At 40.2% G+C, this 20288-nt stretch overlaps 1 long non-coding RNA gene across 2 annotated transcripts in view; it reads left to right on the top strand.

The window, feature by feature from the left end:
• Window positions 1-3703: 3703 nt before the first annotated feature.
• LOC133252702 (uncharacterized) overlaps window positions 3704-20288 on the top strand; it is a 112317-nt gene continuing 95732 nt past the window's right edge. The window contains exons 1-2 of one of the 2 annotated variants that reach the window (XR_009738054.1): window positions 3704-10207; window positions 13604-13674. This is a non-coding gene — a long non-coding RNA (uncharacterized LOC133252702). The other variant, XR_009738055.1, reaches the window with a different exon arrangement.

The following is a 20288-nucleotide window of genomic DNA, read 5'->3' as shown; positions in this document are numbered from 1 at the left end:
AAAGCATCTTTTATTTTGTAATTATTTTTTAAAAGAGTTTTGTGTCAGCTCTGAGCATTCTCATTGTTATTCTTTCCAGCTTATTTTTAACCTTCAGGTAGCTACTCAAAAGCTAATGAAGTAGCAGAGTTATACCTAGTAAAAGAGAAATTGAGAACCAGTGGTAGGGGATGGTGAAAGGAAAGGCAGTGAGTTAAGATACCCTTCTCCTTCCCTGGTGGCTCAGACGGTAAAGAATCTGCCTGCAACGCAGGAGACCCAGATTCAATCCCTGGTTGGGAAGATCCCCTGGAGAAGGGAATGGCTACTCACTCCAATGTTTTTGCCTGGAGAATTCCATGGACCGAGGAGCCTGGAGGGCTGCAGGCCATGGGGTCACAAAGAGTCAGACACAACTGAGAGACTGATACTTTCACTTTACACTTTTCACTTTACTCTTTCCAGGGCTCCAACATAAACAATTTAATCATCAACACTCTGACAATACTGAGTGCTTTCACATGCCAGCATTTTACATGACTCTTACCTATGAAATAGGTACTATCATTGTCCCCACTTCTCAGATGAAAAAAATTAAACTTGAGGTCAGTTGGCCCGGATCACACAGCTGGTGTGTGGTGTGTACCAGCATAGTACTCAAATGTAGACTCAGCTATACTAGTGCTTTTAAACATTGTGCTGTCTGGCTTTCTAGTGAATCCTAACTGGATCACTGTTATCACTGGAGTCGGAGCACAGACTTGTCCTAAAGCAGGTCTCAACCTCAACTGGGCATTTTGCTCCCCTTGACTCACCTAGCAACAACCTGATGTTTCCATTGTTGGCATCTTCCCAGTGCTACCTGGAGTTGTGTTTCCTCGTACTTATTTTAAGGAAACTAGAAGCTAAGATTCTGAAATGCATTCAAATAGAGCTGCTTAGGGAAACAGACTCTGTGAAGGCCATACATTAAAAAAAGCGATCAGATCCTAGGAACCAGTTTTTCACCCTGAAAATCAGAGAGAGGAGGGAAGGAAAGACAGAGACACAGAGAGCTCTACTGTCTTGACCAAGCAGCAGACTATCCTAACATTGCTTATCAAGAATGAGCTTCTGGGCTTTATGTAAATTCTAAAAGTTTTTCTTGAAATTTGGTGGATAATTAGGCAGTTATTTTATATAATCTTTGCCAAGAAAAAAATTCTATGTAAAAAATAAAATACATTTTATGTTATTGGAATTATCTCATGTTTCTTTTCACTGGCGAGATAATAGAGAATTATGTAATGCAAAAAAGAAAAAAATGTGTTCCTTGAATAGTACAAATCCAGTTTCAGGGATTTCATCCCACAAAGGAGACCATTAACCAACATTTCCCCCATCTTTTCTAGGATATGTGAAAAATCAGAAGAAGAATTCAGAAGACTCTCCAGATGACAGTGATTAAGAGAGACTCTAAAGTCAGATCAGCTGAGTTTAATTTGGTTCCATCATTTATCAGGTGAGTGGATCTTTATGTATGTATGTTATGTTTACATATGTTACTCGACTTCTCTGGATGTCAGTTTTCTCATCTCTAAAAGGGATAAGTGAAGTTGCTCAGTCATGTCTGACTCTTTGCGATCCCATGGACTATAGCCTACCAGGCTCCTCCATCCATGGAATTTTCCAGGCAAGAGTACTGGAGTGGGTTGCCACTTCCTTCTCCAGGGGATCTTCCTGACCCAGGGATCGAACCCAGGTCTCCCGCATTGCAGGCAGACACTTTACTGTCTGAGCCACCAGGGAAACCTGTACAAGGGACAAGAATAATCCAAATTCATAAGATAGCTGTGAATATTTAATATAATAACCTGTGTAAAGCCACACATAAGAAATGCTAAATAAATATTAGCTATTACTAGTTTAACACTTAACTTGGAGCTTGTATTAGCTTCTGAGCTTTCTCATAGCAGTTAAACAAACTGCTGCTGCTGCTGCTGCTGCTTCTAAGTCGCTTCAGTCGTGTCTGACTCTGTGCGACCCCATAGATGGCAGCCCTGTGCGACCCCATAGATGGCAGCCCACCAGGCTCCCCCGGCCCTGGGATTCTCCAGGCAAGAACACTGGAGTGGGTTGCTATTTCCTTCTCCAATGCACGAGAGTGAAAAGTGCAAGTGAAGTCGCTCAGTCGTGTCCGACTCTTCGCGACCCCATGGACTGCAGCCTACCAAGCTCCTCCATCCATGGGAGTCTCCAGGCAAGAGTACTGGAGTGGGCTGCCATTGCCTTCTCCGAATTAAACAAACTGGGTAGCTTAAAACAACAGAAATGTAGTTTCTCACGTTTCCAGAGACAGAAGACCAAAATCAAGGTGTCAGGCAGGGCTGCACTCCCTTGTGGGGGCTCAAAGGGAGATGGCTTTCTTGCCTCTTCAGGCTTCCAGTGGTTATGGGCAATCTTTGTGTCTCCATCACTCCCGTCTCTGCCTCATTCTCAGTGACCCTCTCTTCTGCGTGTCTTCTCTTTGTCTCTTGTAAAGATACTTGTCATTGGATTTCAGATCCATTTGGGTAATTCAGGATAATCTCATCTCAAGATCCTTAATTTAATTGCATGTGCAAATATTTTTTTCCATATAAAGTCACATTCACAGTATCCAGGTATTAGAAGGTGAGCACAATTTTTTAAGGGCCACCATTCAACCCTCCATAGGTGTTAAGCATGTTTTTTAACTTCTCTTTTCAACTGTATTTGTATTCTACTCTTAACTATTTCCTAAATGCTAATAATCCTGGCCTCCGCATTTCCCATCCCCACACCTCACACCACCTTTCCCCAACCCCACTCTACCCCCCACCCCCACCCAGCCATGCCATGCCACTTGTGACATCTTAGTGCCCCAAACAAGGATCAAACCTGTTCTCCCTGCAGTGGAAGTGCAGAGTCCTAACCACTGTACCCCCAGGGGACCTCCTCATTGCTATCAGAGGGGTATAGATGAAGGCATTTAAGAGTATAGCAGTTGCTTTGTAAGGGAGAGAGTAATCAAACCAGGTTATGAGTGCAATATGGAAGTGTATGGATGAGAAAACAACATTCCAAGTAGAAGAAGCAGCAGGAACAGTGGAATAGAATAGTATACATATTTACAATAGCAAATGGCTTTTGCTTAGAATAAAAGTCTACAAACCCAACCATCCTACCATCTGTTTTTGTATGGCCTCCAATCGGCAGCAGGGGGTGGGGAGGCGTACAGGTTATATTTTTAAATCATTGGGGAAAAAACTGCAAAGGTTGAAGAAGAACTTGCAGCATGTAAAAATCACATAAATTTCCAATTTCAGGGTCCATAACTAAAGTTTTATTGAAATACAGCTACACTCATTCATTTATGTATTGTCTATGGCTTCTTTTGTACTACAATGACAGAGCTGAGTAGTTGTGACAGAGACCTACAGCTAAAGAACTGAAATATTTACTATCTGACTCTTTACAGAAAAAGCTTGTAGACGTGTGCTTTAGCAGAAGTGTAAAGGGCCTAAAGGCAAATAGTGAAAGAAGAAGACCTGGTGGTTTGCTTATGCCTGTTCAGTCCTTTGTAATAGGCCATGTTTTTCACTTTGCATAGTCTTTTTCTACCCATTTAAATATACTGTTCTAAATCTTATTCTTTCAAGGCTTTGTGTAGTTATTTGCAAAATTGCCTGAGAGGTAAGTTTGCAATCCTCTTTAAACTGTTCAGTTCAGTTCAGTTCAGTCGCTCAGTCGTGTCCGACTCTTTGCGACCCCATGAATCGCAGCACGCCAGGCTTCCCTGTCCATCACCAACTCCTGGAGTTCACTCAAACTCACGTCTATCGAGTCGGTGATGCCATCCAGCCATCTCATCTTCTGTCGTCCCTTTTTCCTCCTGCCCCCAATCCCTCTCAGCATCAGAGTCTTTTCCAATGAGTCAACTCTTCGCATGAGGTGGCCAAAGTACTGGAGTTTCAGCTTTAGCATCATTCCTTCCAAAGAACACCCAGGGCTGATCTCCTTCAGAATGGACTGGTTGGATCTCCTTGCAGTCCAAGGGACTCTCAAGAGTCTTCTCCAACACCACAGTTCAAAAGCATCAATTCTTCGGTGCTCAGCCTTCTTCACAGTCCAACTCTCACATCCATACATGACCACAGGAAAAACCATAGCCTTGACTAGATGGACCTTTGTTGGCGAAGTAACGTCTCTGCTTTTGGATATGCCATCTAGGTTGGTCATAACTTTCCTTCCAAGGAGTAAGCGTCTTTTAATTTCATGGCTGCAGTCACCTTCTGCAGTGAAACTGTGGTCGAAACAAATAACAGTTTAATGTATAATTTATTATATTGTACCTGGTAGGTAACATACTTTGAATTTAGGAGAACCCAAGTCACAGAATTGCCCCCTTGGCAGACTGGTGGGACAGAGATACTTGCAGAGATGAGCCTTTCTTCAACCCTCTTGATGCACCATATAGGCAGCCAATTCTTCTACCAATTGAAGCCAAATTTATTTGGTTGTTAGTTTTATTTCCAATTGGTTAAGGTAATAGCGAGACACATGCTGCTAAATTGCACCTTGGGGGAGGGAAAAATGGCAAGAATTACCATGCAATAATTGGCAATCATTGAGTGTTGAGTCTCTGTGCCCTGGGTAACAATCATTAAGATGGAGAATTTTCCATGAAGGAGAAAACAGCCTCCCGAGATTAGAAATGCTGGAAGAAATATTCTCAAACTTTATCACAGGGAAGACTTTCAAGGGAAATCTGTTAATATTCAGATTCTCTAATCTCTCTTCCAGATAATCTGTGGGTCTTCAGTGGAACTCAGGACTCTGTAGTAAAGATTTAAAGGAAAAAAAGAAGGGGCCAAACTGCATCCCACAAAGGAAGTTTTATATTTTGTTCTTCACTTTCCTACAATTCCCTAATTTGTTATGCTTACATGTATGTTCTTATATATAGCAAGAATAAAATAGGAATGGGCATCATTTTGAAAAACTTTCCTACTCTCTCACCTTGCTTAGCTAGTTTATTTGTTTAAATATAAATTGGTTCCTAATCTCAGTAAAAAATAACTTGACCCAAAGAAGGGCTGGTTTTTGAAGGCGGTGTTATATATATGATGGAATGTTATTCAGCCTTAAAAAGGGGAAATTCTGCCATCTGTGAGAGCAGAGATAAACCTTGAGAACATTCTGCTAAGTGAAATAAGCCAGTCACAGAAGAAAGCAGTGAACTCTCTCCTCAGTTAAAGAGGTGCTTGCTCTCCCAGTCATAGTATTCTACTTTAGATTCAAATTGCACGGGGGAAGTCTGTTTAACTTAATCACGAGTTCTCCCTAGGCTAACCAACTATGGCCAGGGGTGTTCTATTCTGTTTGTAAACAGACTTTGAAGATAGGATTCATGTCTATTTCGTTCTTGAATTTTCTGAAGTACTTGCTCTAGTGCCTTGCACATAGCACATATACAAATATTGGTTGAATGAATAACAGAATGAAACACCAACTCTTCAGGGCTTATCTTGACCTTTGTCTCTTATTTTGTAATTATAGCATGTGGTTGTGTTGTTTCTGTGGTAGATTTAACCTAAGAATTATGTGGAAAAGCCTTTTTTAAAAAGTTAAAGTTCAGGTTCAGAAATATGCTATTATTAAACTAATTTTCAGAGGTTTCCTCTTTATAGTAAAAAATGAACTGAGAGTGTTCAGAAGAAACCAGACTATAATTTAAACCCAGATATACATAGTGCATTAAGTAAATCAACAAAGAAATGAATAAAATTCATAGTTTATCAGTTTGGGCTCACTAATATACTTTTATTCAACCTAGTAAATATTCTCAGTTTTCTTGAATTACAGCAAACCACAGCCCACAGGTTAAAGCTGGCCCACTGCTTGTTTTGCAAATAACATTTCATTGGAACACAACAATGCTCTTCTCCTTACTGCTTTGTCATAGCTGCTTTGGTGCTACGATGGCAGAGCTGAGTACTTAACAACAGCAATCCTGTGGCCGGCAGCGCTAAAATGTTTACTATCTAGCTTTTTACAGAAATGTTTGCTGACTCCTGATTTGGACTCTACAAGTCTCTTTATTGGCAATGTACACTAACCTTAACAAAAAAGCTCAAGAGCCTACCCCTTACCCTCTTTTCTCACTCCAAGAGGAGAGGATTGTGAACTGAATCAAAGACAGGTGAAGGGCACTCAGATTATAGTGGGGCTTTTTTGGGAGGTGAAAGGAGCCAAACTCTTTTCCTATTCATGATTTATGCTGTCCTGTCTCATAGTGTCTTTGGAGATAGATTGCAGAAACAAAGTGGAACCACGGTGGGTACTGGGAAAGCATCCTGCAGTTGTTGAGAGCAGATTTAGGTTTACATTTCCAGAGAGAAAAGTCAAAGCAGGGTGTATGAAGCTGACCCAGACAGGCATTGGAGCAGGGCTGGGAATAGTGAGCCTAAACTCAGCGAAACCATCCTGTCATTCTTTAGCTCTGTTCCATTATGGGAAATGTTAAAATATTACAAAGCTTCCTTCTCACAGTGAACAGAAATTCTCTTCACTGGTATTGATCCATTCTTCTAGAACTTTCTTTGTGTTGTGGGCTGAACTGTCACCCCACCTCCCCAAATTCACATGTTGAAGTCCTAATCTTCAGGACCTCAGAACATGGTATCTTCCTTGAAAACAGGGTCTTTAAAGAGGTAATTAAATTAAAATGAGGTTATTAGAGTGACCCTAATCCAATCTGTCTGATGTCCTTAGAAGAGGAAACTGGAACACAGACACACACAGAGGAAAGGCCATAGGAACACACAATACCATCCATAAGTCCAGGAGAGAGCCTTCAGTTAGCCCTGCTAACTCCCTGATCTTGAACTTTTATCCTTGGAAACTGTGAGAAATTAAATTTATATCATTTAAGCCACCTGATCTGTGGTACTAGCACATGAATATGCCATGTATCGGCTTTCATATATGAGTAGACAGCTATCATCTCTTCTGTTCATCTGTTAAATATCTCTTCTCTCACATAGTTTAGTTTACTGACTGGGTACCATCTCCAGTATATATTATCTTTTAAATATATATTTCTCCAAAGGTTTCTATCCATTGGTTCAACAGTTCTACCTCCAGGAATTTTCCATTTTAAGGAAATCATTCTACAGTAGTGCAACGCTTTATGCACAAAGATTTGCACCCCAGTGCTGCATTTTATTTTCAACTTAGAAAAATGGTCTATATATCTATACTACTTTATTTATTTTACAAACAAAAATTAACCCCAAGTGCATGTCTGGTGAAGTTTTCAAAAATATGAAAATTTGTAAGTAAAAATTTCCTCTTGCACTCTCCAGAGATAACTATAAACTTCACATATGATTATAAACAATATACTCATACATATTTTTAAACAGAAATGGGGAGACTTGTACATAATATTAGAATTTTTTCCCTTATGATAGCAGGGAGATCTCCCTACAGTTATTGAATTCCTCATTGTTCCTTCCATCACTGCTTTCATAACTCCTGCCCAGCTTTAAAGAGTCTGGTTGTCATCTTCGTCTTCTTCCCTAGTGTTAAGTGTCCTTTCTCTAGGCTCTAAACCATAGTTAAGAATAATGGGGAAAAAAAAAAAAGAAGAATGGCTCGAGAGTCAAACTGCCTGGGTTTGAACCTATTGTTTTCATTTTGTATGGTTGCTATAACAAGTTATTACAAACTCACTCTGGGGATTAACAGGTGGACATCTTTAACGAGCTATTATTCTATCAATACCTAGAAATACCACCTTGTTAGCAAGATGTGCCTCAGTCTCTGACAACTATTGAAATAGTAGAGAGATTGTCCCTACTCATGAGGTTGCTAAGAGAATTCAGTGAGTTAATTCATGTGAATAGTGCCTGGAACGAAGTATATGCTCAGTACCGTTAGCTATCATAAGCATATAGTTATCTATGTGTCTTATTTGCCGAGTTACTAGACTGCTAGTTCTTTGAAGGAAAGAACAGTGTTGCATATTATGTGCTCAATAAATGTTTCTTAAACTGAATTGCTCCACCTAAAAGACTATTACGTAGCCAATAAAATAATAGAAAATTTGAAATGTTATGAAAAATATCATATCTTGTTGTCTTGCTGCTGCTGTGAAGTCACTTCAGTCGTGTCTGACTCTGTGCAACCCCATAGACAGCAGCCCACCAGGCTCCCCTGTCCCTGGGATTCTCCAGGCAAGAATACTGGAGCGGGTTGCCATTTCCTTCTCCAATGCATGAAAGTGAAAAGTGAAAGTGAAGTCGCTCGGTTGGTCCGACTCTTCAGGACCCCATGGACTGCAGCCTACCAGGCTCCTCTGTCCATGGGATTTTCCAGGCAAGAGTACTGGAGTGGGGTGCCATTGCCTTCTCCGATTTTATTGTCCTATTAAGTGACAAAAGCAAAATAAAATATGCATAGACAATCACAGCTGTTTTAAATGTGCAGAACTAAAAATTATGCATAAAAATAGACTGGAAGTATGCCTATATGTTAACAGTTGGTGGTCTAGGAATGATGGAATGATGGGTAATTTTTTTATTCCTATTTTTACTTTCAGACTTTCTCTATTGAGATTTAAGGTGTACAAATAATTTATATCTGATTTACACACACACACACACACACACACACACACATACCTCTTGCTTGTTAAACATTAGAGGTGATGTTATATAGAGCCAGAACTCAGGTTTTGAGTTATTAATATTACCTAGGTTAGTGACAGTTCTGGTTCATCATTTAGGAGCCCTGAGTGCAGGGAAGCAAGCTGCTGTTGCCAATGTTGTTATCGTTGTAATTGTGTTTCTGCTTCAATGTCCTCACCTGAGAGTCAAGGTGAACGACCTTCCACCCAGAGGGCTATAGTGGTTCCAGTGGGATAGTGCATGTAAACTCCTAGCATGTCATATGACACACAACAGGCCCAGAATAAATGTCAGCTACCCTTCTCGGGGTTCTTATTCCTGAGAGAATGATGCTGATCTGATCAGACACTTCAAGTTTTAAGGAGACATTTGTTCAGATGAAGGAAAGAAGAGAAAATAGAGAATAACACCAGCTTGATGAATCTCAGGATCTATAAGGCTTGTTTAAACCCCTCGCGTGTAAAGATGTGCCAAATCTGATTCTACAAGAATGTTTTTCAAGTATTCTGTTTTTAGCAACAGAACTCCCTACCCCCCTCCCCAAATCTCATGCAGATTCCTCTAGATTTAAAACAGATCAAAACCGCTGCTCTGGTAAAACAGAGGTCAGGTCACTCATCTGAGCTCCACATTACTCTTACAGAGCTGAGGCTTCTCAGAGAATAATGTGGAAAATGCTCTTCCAACATAAATGTAACTGGTTCACAAACTGTAACTTGGCCAGCTTCTTCTGGGAGAGGGGGCATAGTGTCCTTGGCTCTCTATTGTGGTTTGCAGGGCAGCAAGGGGCAGAGGGATCATGAGCAACAGCTGTCTCCAGGCTCTTGAACTACTTGGCAGGGCATTTGTGCATGTCTCAAGCCTGTTCCTTAGGAGCTGTGCCCTTATTTGAGCCAGAACTACACAAAGGCATTGTCCTCAAACACTGGGTCTCCTCTTTCTTGACTGGCCCTGTTTACCCATTCATCAGCAGGTGGTGGCTGGAACATTCCCCTTTGATTTTGTGGCTCGGGAGCGGCAAGCTAAGACCTAAGCTGAATAAACATAGTATCATTTGGCACTGGCAAGATTCCTGGTAGTCCGGGTCAGGAGAGGTTTAAGGAGGATTAGGTTTAGATTAGAAAAGGGGTTGAGTTATTTTTTTTCCCTGTGGTTTCTCTTAAGTGCCTTAGGGTTTTGTAAGAGAAAAGTGGGCTGACAGCCTGGACTCAGTTGCTCCAGAGATAAAAGTGGTGAGCTCAGCGTTCTTTTCTGGACCATCAGGAGGGTATGTTCTTCTCCTGAACATGGTTTTTCCCATGAGACTCATGAGTTCCTGGGAATCTGCTGAAAGCTCTAAACCTTTTCTCTAGAAAACTGGGGGCATCTGTGCACAAGCACGCACGGGCAGGTACACAAGGGCACGCCCACACCTGCTTGCGCGTGCGCACACATCTGATTTGACTTACTCGCAGGCGTTCCTGAAATTCACCAGCCAGAAAATTTTCAAGAGCCTACACAACTCACTTTTCAGAGAGACCTCACCCTTCCCAGAGGTGAGCTAGAGGAGGGTGGGGATGGTTGTTCTCCATAGAGTGGCTCCTGAGTGACCACTGGCCGTGCTGCCCGGCCCTTGCTGTCACGACGCCAGGTTCCTTTGGCAGGCTGGCCCTGGAGGCTGGCCGGGGGCTCTGGCACTTGCTCTTGTTTATAGCACAAAGTCTTGCTCCACTCCCTGGCGACGGCTTGCAAACCAAAGCTGTTTCATTTCCCCCAGACAAAGAGGTTAGTGGGTAGTGGAGGAGGGGAACAACACCAAGGTAAACACCTTTGGAAAGCACACTTTCTCCTTAGATTCCCTGGAAGACTGTCCTTCCACCCCAGTGTCTGCCAGCTCCGGCTTTGCTTCTGGGGCAATTGTGGCTGGCTCTGCCCTCCAGGGAAAGAAACTGATGACTGCATTTTTCCTCCTTGTTCTTCTTCTCTGTGGTGTCCTCCCTACCATCATCGTTTATTTAAAGGGTGAGCCTAACGTGTTTTTTTCTCAAACAGATGGATGTTCCCACTTAAAATTAAACACGGGAGTGCCTAGGCTGCTGTTTACTTGTGTAACAATGACCAAGTCTCTCAACCTCTCTGAGCCCTAGTTTTCTCCTGAGATTAAAACAGTATCTGCAGTATGGGGTGGTCAGGAAAAATCAACATTGGGCAAGTTGTTAGCAGTTCTCTCATTCTATAAGTGTATATTGGGGAATGGTTTACCATTTTATTATAAGCACATTCTTATTCTCCAACGGAACATGATTTTCTCTCTAGAAACATCTCTAGAACCTTAAATAGAAGCAAAAAGCTTTCTCCAACTTGGCATAGGGAATTTATATTTGCCACTTCTAGGGTGAGCAGCTACTCAGGTGGTGTCAATTTTAGGGACTGTTGAAAATTCTAAGGGCTTCCCTGATAGCTCAGTTGGCAAAGAATCTGCCTGCAATGCAGGAGACCCTGAACCCAATAGTACTCTTAGCATGAAGGTAAGGGAACTTGGTGGTCCAATCTAGTCTACTGTGTAATAAGCATATTTTAAAACATTCAAATTCTGTTTTTAATTATTATACCACTATATACACACACACACACACACCATTATATATGGTGGAGAAGACCAAACTGGTTTCTACAATAATTAACATTCATTTGCACACTTTCCATGTCCTGGTAAATGTCTTAAGCATTTTACCTAGTTTAATCCTTTCAGTAACAGTCCAAAAAGGTCCTATTATTATCATTTTATAAATGGAAACAGAGACTCAGAGAGGTTAAGTAAGTGGTCCAGGGTCACAGAGCTTGTACGTATCAGAGCTGCTGGTAAATCTTCAGCCTCCTTCTGCTTTGATCTCTCCAAATTTTTATGAGAATGTGTTGCTTCTCTTTACACTCGCTAAAATAATGATTTTCAGTTGAGAAGTTCATTCTTGCTCTCTTTGATCGGCCTGAGAGTCCCCTCCTAGCAAGAATCTCAGATGGCTTAACGTTGTCCAGAGCTTCAGATTTATTTAATGCAGCCTTCACATTGTTTGTAAAGCTGCTGGATAATTTATTTTTTAACCTCCATGCTGAAAAAAATTATGTAAGTGCTCACATGCTTCAGTGCTCATCAGTGAGGGAGGAAGAAGTAATAGTGTCTGTTTACATCATACAGAATGTTTGCTACTAAACATAAGAAATCGTGAAACCCAAACACAGACTCACATGGTGGAGCTTATGTTGGGTTGGCCAAAAGTTTGTTCAGATTTTTGCATACGAGCTTACAGAAAAACCTAAATGAACTTTTTGGCCAACCCCAGAAAGTACACCATGCTCTCCAGCTTATCCTCTCATTTTTATTGATCATGAGCAAGTTTTGGATATGAACTAAACTTCTTTATGTGATTTTTTTCCTGATTATAAAAGTGATGTAACCTCAATAAAAAGTAGGGGAAACCAAAACATAAATAAATAAATAAATAAAAGTGATATATGTCCATGGAAGGAAATTCAGAAAATACGGAAGAATATAGAGAAGCCAATAAAATAGAGCTAAATTTCTTAGTATGTGATCTGGGCCTGGAATCAAAGCTCTTTTGGGTTTAGAAAGCACCTGTTCAGTAATTTTTGTGATGAACTACAAAGAAAAACCCTTTGATTCTAGTGCAATTTCAGGGTATTTTACCATAAGTCATTTTAAAGCAATCAAATGAGAAAAAATAAAATTTTCCTGTTCCTCATTGTTACAGATGAGTCTCTAGAGAGTTTTTGAATGGGGTGGTGGGCGGGGGGGAGAGGTTAGCTTTTCATATCCCCAAATGCTTTGTATTATTTGGCAAACTAGATTCTTGCTTTCTTTAAACTTCCAAAGTGATCTGGAATCTTGAGTTTCCAAAACTGTGAGTTAAAAAGATTTAACTAAAAGTGTGATTTCCTGCTCCCCATTTTCCTTCCTATCTATAGAAAATTAAAGTACTGTTAAAAAGAAAATTTACAAAAATCAAGTTTTCCATAATCACATTTGAATATTTGCAATACTTAATATTTACATCTCACCTGAATATGACTCAAAGAATGAGTTATCCCACATGTATTTCTCACTATAGTGGCCATCAAATATTTTAAAATATTTAAAAGTTATTTTTATGCACTGACTGCATATGAACACATAATAGAAAAAGATCAGGCTATTTAATTATCCATGTCCTTATATCAACTATCCTGAACTGATACTGTGTTCAGAATGTCTCCTGTGGTACATAACAAGTTAGATAGATTGGAACTTTATTTTCTTCTTTGGTAAGAGAGCAGTTGATTTCAGCATCACTTCCAATATTGTCTATAGGCCTGGGTCCTATAAAGCAATTAGGGTTTTCCAATTTACATCCATAATTTCAGAGGCATTAATTGTGTAATTATTTATGTAGTATTTATTTACTTATCACTTCACTTCATCTGAGAGCCTCAGTGTTATTTGTAAATATTAATACATTGTAATTATGTTTCATCACAAGAAAAATATGATATACTGTCACTGGTAGTTTGAAACCATTATTAGCTTTGTACTTGACCTAGAAATCTCTCATTTAGATTTGTAGTTGTGGCTTCTCTCTGCTGCTGCTGCTAAGTTGCTTCAGTCATGTCTGACTCTGTGTGACCCCATAGACGGCAGCCCACCAAGCTCCCCTGCCCCTGGGATTCTCCAGGCAAGAACACTGGAGTAGGTTGCCATTTCCTTCTCCAATGCATGAAAGTGAAAAGTGAAAGGGAAGTCGCTTAGTCGTGTCCGACACTTTGCGACCCCATGGACTGCAGCCTACCAGGCTCCTCCGTCCATGGGATTTTCCAGGCAAGAGTACTGGAGTGGGGTGCCATTGCCTTCTCCGGTGGCTTCTCTCTAACCTTCAGTAAATCATTCTTTTTTGTGTCAGTGATTTGCTACCATGTATTGAGAGAAGACTGGATGATGCTACATTGCCACATGATACCATAAGAACTCAATGTAAGTTTACTCTTCCTGCTTTAAGATTTTCACTGTTTTTCCTTTAAGATGTTAGGAGCATCTTTAACTGAACACATGAGATTTTATTCTTAGGGTCCTCTAAGTAACTGATATCACACTTCCTAGAGTGACCTTTGAGAACCAATCAACCAACCAAAGTCTAGAATTATAAGTGTTGCATTTACCAAGATGAAAAACAATAAATGAGCGAGCCAACATTACAATGATACCTAGTTAGTCTGTCTGGGCTTGTGACCTTTCCCCCTTTGCCTTTTCCTCTGGACATTTTGCCATTTTACTTATAAATTTCAGATCCCTGACCTGTGTTACTTGTTGTCATTGCCTTTACTCTTATTGTTGCTTTTTAATTACTTCTGTTAGGATGGTGGGGCTCCATGCTGTGAAATATGGTTTATAATCTTTTGTCTTATGTTCATGACTTTCTGCCTCTTTCCAACATGATTTATTGCTGAACTTGTTTGTAATATTTGGACGTAATGCGTTTATATTTCAAAGCTGAACTTTGATCTTTGTGTGTTATATTTTGTTAATCTTGAGCAATGAATCTGGGGAACCATAGATGAGAAGCAGGAAAAAAAAATCCCCGAAATGCAATAGTAGCGGCTGTGATTCAGCAGCACGGATGGTAAAGCTGCGACGTACACAGCCACTCACAGTAGGAACTTGTTTGGACTGTAAATCTGAGTCACTCCCTGACCCAGTAACACTTTCCAGTGCCTCTGAATCTAGAAAAACGATCACCTTTGACTTTATAGTGAATAACAATGTCTGCTTTTCCCAAAGAATGGAGAAGGATGGAAGGGGAAGGCACTGTTATCTACTTTTAGTTATACATTTTCCCTAGCAATATGCTAATTTAATAAACAAATATCTGAATATTATCACAACATGTCAACGATATTAGTCATGTTCATGTTAGCATGTTTAAATGTTGGTAACTGTGTCATTCTGGCCATTTGTGTTTGTACTAACTATAACACAGATGTGTCCCCATGAGGACATACTGAGATGATGTTAAATTTTCAATTTTACATTTAATGTTAACAGAAGTAATTACATTATAAAAATCATACTTTTCCAAAAGGCTTTTGAATCCAGGTTCTTACTGTCCTAAATGAAGAAGGAAATGGCATCCCACTCCAGTGTTCTTGCCTGGAGAATCCCAGGGACGGTGGAGCCTGGTGGGCTGCTGTCTATGAGGTCGTACAGAGTCTGATATGACTGAAGCGACTTAGCAGCAGCAACTGTCCTAGAAGGTGGCGATTACTGATTGTAGATCTTAGACACCATAATTTTCATTAAGGCAATTCTATTAATTGCTTGGTGGTCCGTGCTTACACTGAGTAACCCTCTTTCTAGGATACCATCTTTATAAGTAATATAAGTTCCTTTTGAAGCAATTTAAAACTGACCTTTTATAAATTATTATTCCTCTTAAGCAGTCCTCAGTAGAAGCAGAGAACAGTGATCGTTTTTCTTCCTTTGTTTCTTCCTTCCTGATTTATAGTATAGTTAAAGCAAATATATGAAATCTGTACCGAAGCCATGTAAATGTACAGAAGCAAATCAGTATTCTATTTCCAAAGTTTATCTCATCTTTAGCTGAGATAAGAGATCCACCAAACTCTACCAGATAAGGGCCTCTGAAGAATACCTTTTGGCAAAAGCACAAGCATTAACTTTAGATGCATCTCTATCCAAATATGGGATTTCCAGGTGGCGCAGTGGTAAAGAATCTGCCTGCCAATGCAGGAGACCTGGGTTGGGAACATCCCATGGAAAAGGAAATGGCAATCCACTCCAGTACTTTTGCCTGGAGAATCCCATGCACAGAGGAGCCTGGTGGGCTACAGTCCATGGGGTTGCAAAGAATCAGACATGACTTGGCGACTGAACAGCAGCTAACTAAATATGTCTCTTCCGTGTAACTTACCATGTGACCTTGGACAAGTTTATCCTGAGTTTCAACACATGTAAAAGGAAGAATATGATAGCAAACTTGTAAAAGGACTAGATAAAAATATAAGTACCTAAAATTACACTTTCTTCTTGCTAGACCTAAGGTAATGAACTAATCTGCAAAATATTCTTACAACTCTCATTAAATCTTCTCATAATTCTCTCTAGAAGCTTATGAAAAATAGTTAGCTTTTCTTTATGTAAAAATAATCTCACCTTTCAAAAAGAAAATTGCCACTTTCTCCTTACCGACAATTATTTCTTATTCATTTTTTTTTTGTGCAGTTAAAGACGTATACAATAATTGAAACAGATGAAGAGGAGTCAAGACACTGTGCCCTTATTCAGGTTGCCACAGTTGATAATGACGTTCCAAAAGGAATAATACTTTTTATTTTTAAAATATTTATTATTTAATTTATGTATTTGGCTGTGCTGGGTCTTATTTGTGGCACGTAGGATCTTTAGCAGTGGCATGCAAACTCTTAGATGTGGCATGTGGTATCTAGTTCCTCTGACCAGGGATCAAACCCACGTCCCCGGTATTGGGAGCACAGATTCTTAGCCACTGGGCCACCAAAAGGAATTATTATCCCTAAAGGAATAATATTATAGGCAGAATGAATTAGAATTGAACTTCAGAAAATCTAGAAAGATAAGAAGCCACATAGATACGGCATCAGAAAAATGTTAAGATGAAATTCAAGCAACGTGTTCCAATATATTGGCAAAATGGAAGGGGTTGTTAAACCCTGGAATCACTTAACCTTAGAAGTAATTATGAAGGAAAAATCCATTCTAAGAAGGTAAGTTCAAAAGAGCCACTGAAAAAAATGCAATTAATCCTATCAAATATTCATTGGAAGGACTGATGCTGAAGCTGAAACCCCAATACTTCGGCCACCTGATGTGAAGAACTGACGCATTGGAAAAGAGCCTGATGCTGGGAAAGATTGAAGGCAGGAGAAGAAGGGGACAACAGAGGATGAGATGGTTGGATGGCATCACTGACTCAATGGACATGAGTTTGAGCAAGCTCCAAGAGTTGGTGATGGACTGGGAAGCCTGGCAGTCCATGGGGTCGCAAAGAATCGGACACAACTAAACTGAACTAATCCTATCAAAAGCAGTAGGCAGAGGGGATCAGAATAATAATGAGACTTAATCATTTAATGACAACCTTTTATCATGCCATCTCTGTTTCTCAGTGCAGGCTTGGAAGAGAAGAACCTTATTGTTTCATAGATGTGAAACTGAAGCTCAGGCACAATCAAGGGACTTGCTTGAGGTCATATAGCTAGTACAGGATTCAAAGTCCATTATAACCTGCTCTTAGGGAAAATCTGATGTGGCCGTTTCACTGAAACCTAATGATTTTGGTTAACGCTATTTTTTATAGAAGGCAAACTGTTTTTCTGCCTTGAATATGTTCACCTGACTAATTTAGGAAAATATTTAGAAGTCTTAATTGTAGACATTATCTTTTGGGTTATCTTCAGCCTCTACATGTTTATGTAAATATACTGAATTTCTGAGGGAAATAGAAGTCCCAAAAGAGACTTCAGACAGACGCAACTGTATTAATTCCAACTAAGACCTGAGCCCAAATCCATATTTAGGTTTTCTATTCTGATAACCTCAGCTATGCTATGTCTTCACCTCTGGATGAATAAGGCTTAGTGTAAAGGCAGACCAAAGATAAGTAGCTTGATTATTGCACTGCAAATCACACTGGACATTTGTTGGTCATATTGAAAAAATTAAAAAATAGTATTAACTGAAGTGTAATAACAAGTATATGGTAAAATACACAGATCTTAAGTGTACATCTTGATGAATTTTTAATTTGTACAAGGAGAGTGAAAAAGTTGGCTTAAAATTCAACATTCAGAAAATGAAGATCATGGCATCAGGTCCCATCACTTCATGGCAAATAGATGGGAAAACAGTGGAAACAGTGAGAGACTTTATTTTGGGGGGCTCCAAAATCACTGCAGATGGTGACTGCAGCCATGAAATTAACAGATGCTTGCTCCTTGGAAGAAAAGTTATGACCAACCTAGATAGCATATTAAAAAGCAGAGACATTACTTTGCCAACAAAGGTTCGTCTAATCAAAGCTACAGTTTTTCCAGTAGTCATGTATGGATGTGAGAGTTGGACTATAAAGAAAGCTGAGAACTGAAGAATTGGTGCTTTTAGACTGTGGTATTAGAGAAGACTCTTGAAAATCCCTTGGACTGCAAAGAAATCCAACCAGTACATCCTGAAGGAAATGAGTCCTGAATATTCACTGGAAGGACTGATGCTGAAGCTGAAACTCCAACACTTTGGCCACCTGATGAGAAGAACTGACTCATTAGAAAAGACCCTGATGCTGGGAAAGATAGAAGGTAGGAGGAGAAGGGGGCTACAGAGGATGAGATGGTTGGATGGCATCACCAACTCAATGGACATGAGTTTGAGTAAGCTCCAAGAGTTGGTGATGGACAGGGAAGCCTGGCATGCTGCAGTCCATGGGGTTGCAAAGAGTTGGACACGACTGAGTGACTGGACTGAACTGAATGCTGCATTCCCATATACACTGATAAGCAGAGGGATGTACATGTGACTCACTCCTGCCAATTCAATGCAGTGAGACTGCTGAGACTTTTGGAATTGAGGCAGGCTCAACGTTTCAGTTGGTGTTGAATGCTGCAAGATGTGAAAAGTTAGTACAACGATCTTGCTACTGTGAGCAAAAGGTATTTGAGAGGGAATCAGTATCAGGGAGAATGAAATCAACAGACTGAAAGAAGGAAAGCTGGCCTGCAGGCAGGGCAGAGCTCCTGCATCCAGAGGTGCCTGAAATAAGATCTAGTTCTGGACTTTCATTAAAAAGACTCAACAGATTCTCTTGAGTAAACTGATTTGAACTGGGTTTTTTGCCACTTGCAGTCGAAATGACCTAAAATGTGTCTATTAGGGAAAATTATTCTCTATAAGTGAATGAGGGGATTTTTCTTTTCCTTCTTTTAAAGAGCATGGGCACACAGGAAGGGGGCAATGAAGACAGGGTGGCTAGAGTGAGAATTGTTGCTGAAAAGGATGAAGGACTTATTTTTAAAACATAAGGATGAGATCATACGCATGTTTTTGCAGTGTGACTTTCGTCTTTTCAAAACTCTAGTAAAGTTGACTACATACAAGAATGCCTTGTGTGGATTGTAATATTATGTATGTGTGTGTGGTGGGGAGGTGGGAGACTTCCCAGGTGATTCAATGGTGAAGAATCGACTTGCCAATGCAGGAGACGCAGGTTTGATCCCTGGGTTGGGAAGATCCCCTGAAGAAGGAAATGGCAACTCCAGAATTCTTGCCTGGAAAATTCCATGAACAGAGGAGCCTGGTGGGGTGCAGTTCATGGGATCACAAAGAGTCAGACATGACTGGACACAACTTAGAGACTGAGCATGCACGTTCAAGAGGGAAGGAGGGAGACAGGAGGACTGGATTCTGTGTTATACTGAGATGGTACAAATAAGGAAAACAAGAGGTGATGAAAAGATCAACTTTAAACTCAACAAATTCAACAGAAAGTAACTTGGAGTCAGAACTGACAGTGAGAATATAAGCCCTCCAGAAATTCATAGAATTGTTGAGGAATGCCTTGGACTTTCCACATAGTGTAGAGGGTTGAGACTATCTCCCCTAGATCTGAAGGGGCAAGAGGATCCCAGCTAACTATGACATATTATTCCTAAGACTGACAATAACATTACTTGCTAGTAAGAATTTTCTCAACTAATTCTAACTTTGGATCCATCAAACAAGAACCCAGAAGGCCAACAAATACAATTCTGTGTGTAGAATTAAAATATAATGGGAAGACATTTTCCAGATATTTCTTGAAATAAAGAACTTTAAATTAAACTTTTCACTTTGCAAAACGTCAGTTTTCCCAAGCCCAACTGAGCCACCAGGAAAGCCCCTCCCCAACCCCAAACCCCAATTCCCAAAGGGAATCAATATGCAGCACTTCCCAGTGTTTATAATGTAGCTGCCTGTGCATAATGCTATTCCAAATGAATTTAACTCAGAATCCCCTGAAAATACTAGTTAGCCCCAGTCAGATATTTACCACTTAATGTGAGTAATAATATTTACTACCCCAGCCTACCCTGAAGCTTCTTCTGTTCAGTTGTTGCTGCTAAGTCGTGTCCTACTCTTTGCAACTTATGGATTGTAGCACGCCAGGCTCCTCTGTCCTCCACTATCTCCAGGAGTTTGCTCAAATACATTGTCCATTGAGTCAGTGATGCTATCCAACTATCTTATCCTCTATCACCCCCTTCTTCTTCTGCCCTCAGTCTTTCTCACTGGAAAGATTCCCATTGGCTCCTTGCTTCAGGTGGCCAAAGTATTGGAGCTTCAGCTTCAGCATCAGTCCTTCAAAGAATATTTGGGGTTGATTTCCTTTTGGATTGATTGACTTGATCTCCTTTCTGTCCAAAGGACTCTGAAGAATCTTCTCCAGCACCACAATCCAAAAGCATCAATTCTTTGGTGCTCAGCCTTCTTTATGGTCCAACTCTCACATCCGTACATGACTACTGGAAAAACCATAGATTTGACTATACGAACTTTTGTCAGCA

This window comes from Bos javanicus, chromosome 8, assembly GCF_032452875.1.
Source record: "Bos javanicus breed banteng chromosome 8, ARS-OSU_banteng_1.0, whole genome shotgun sequence".
NCBI lineage: Eukaryota > Metazoa > Chordata > Mammalia > Artiodactyla > Bovidae > Bos > Bos javanicus.
Note: the sequence above shows the minus strand (reverse complement) of the source record. Positions and strands in the feature narration are given on the sequence as shown.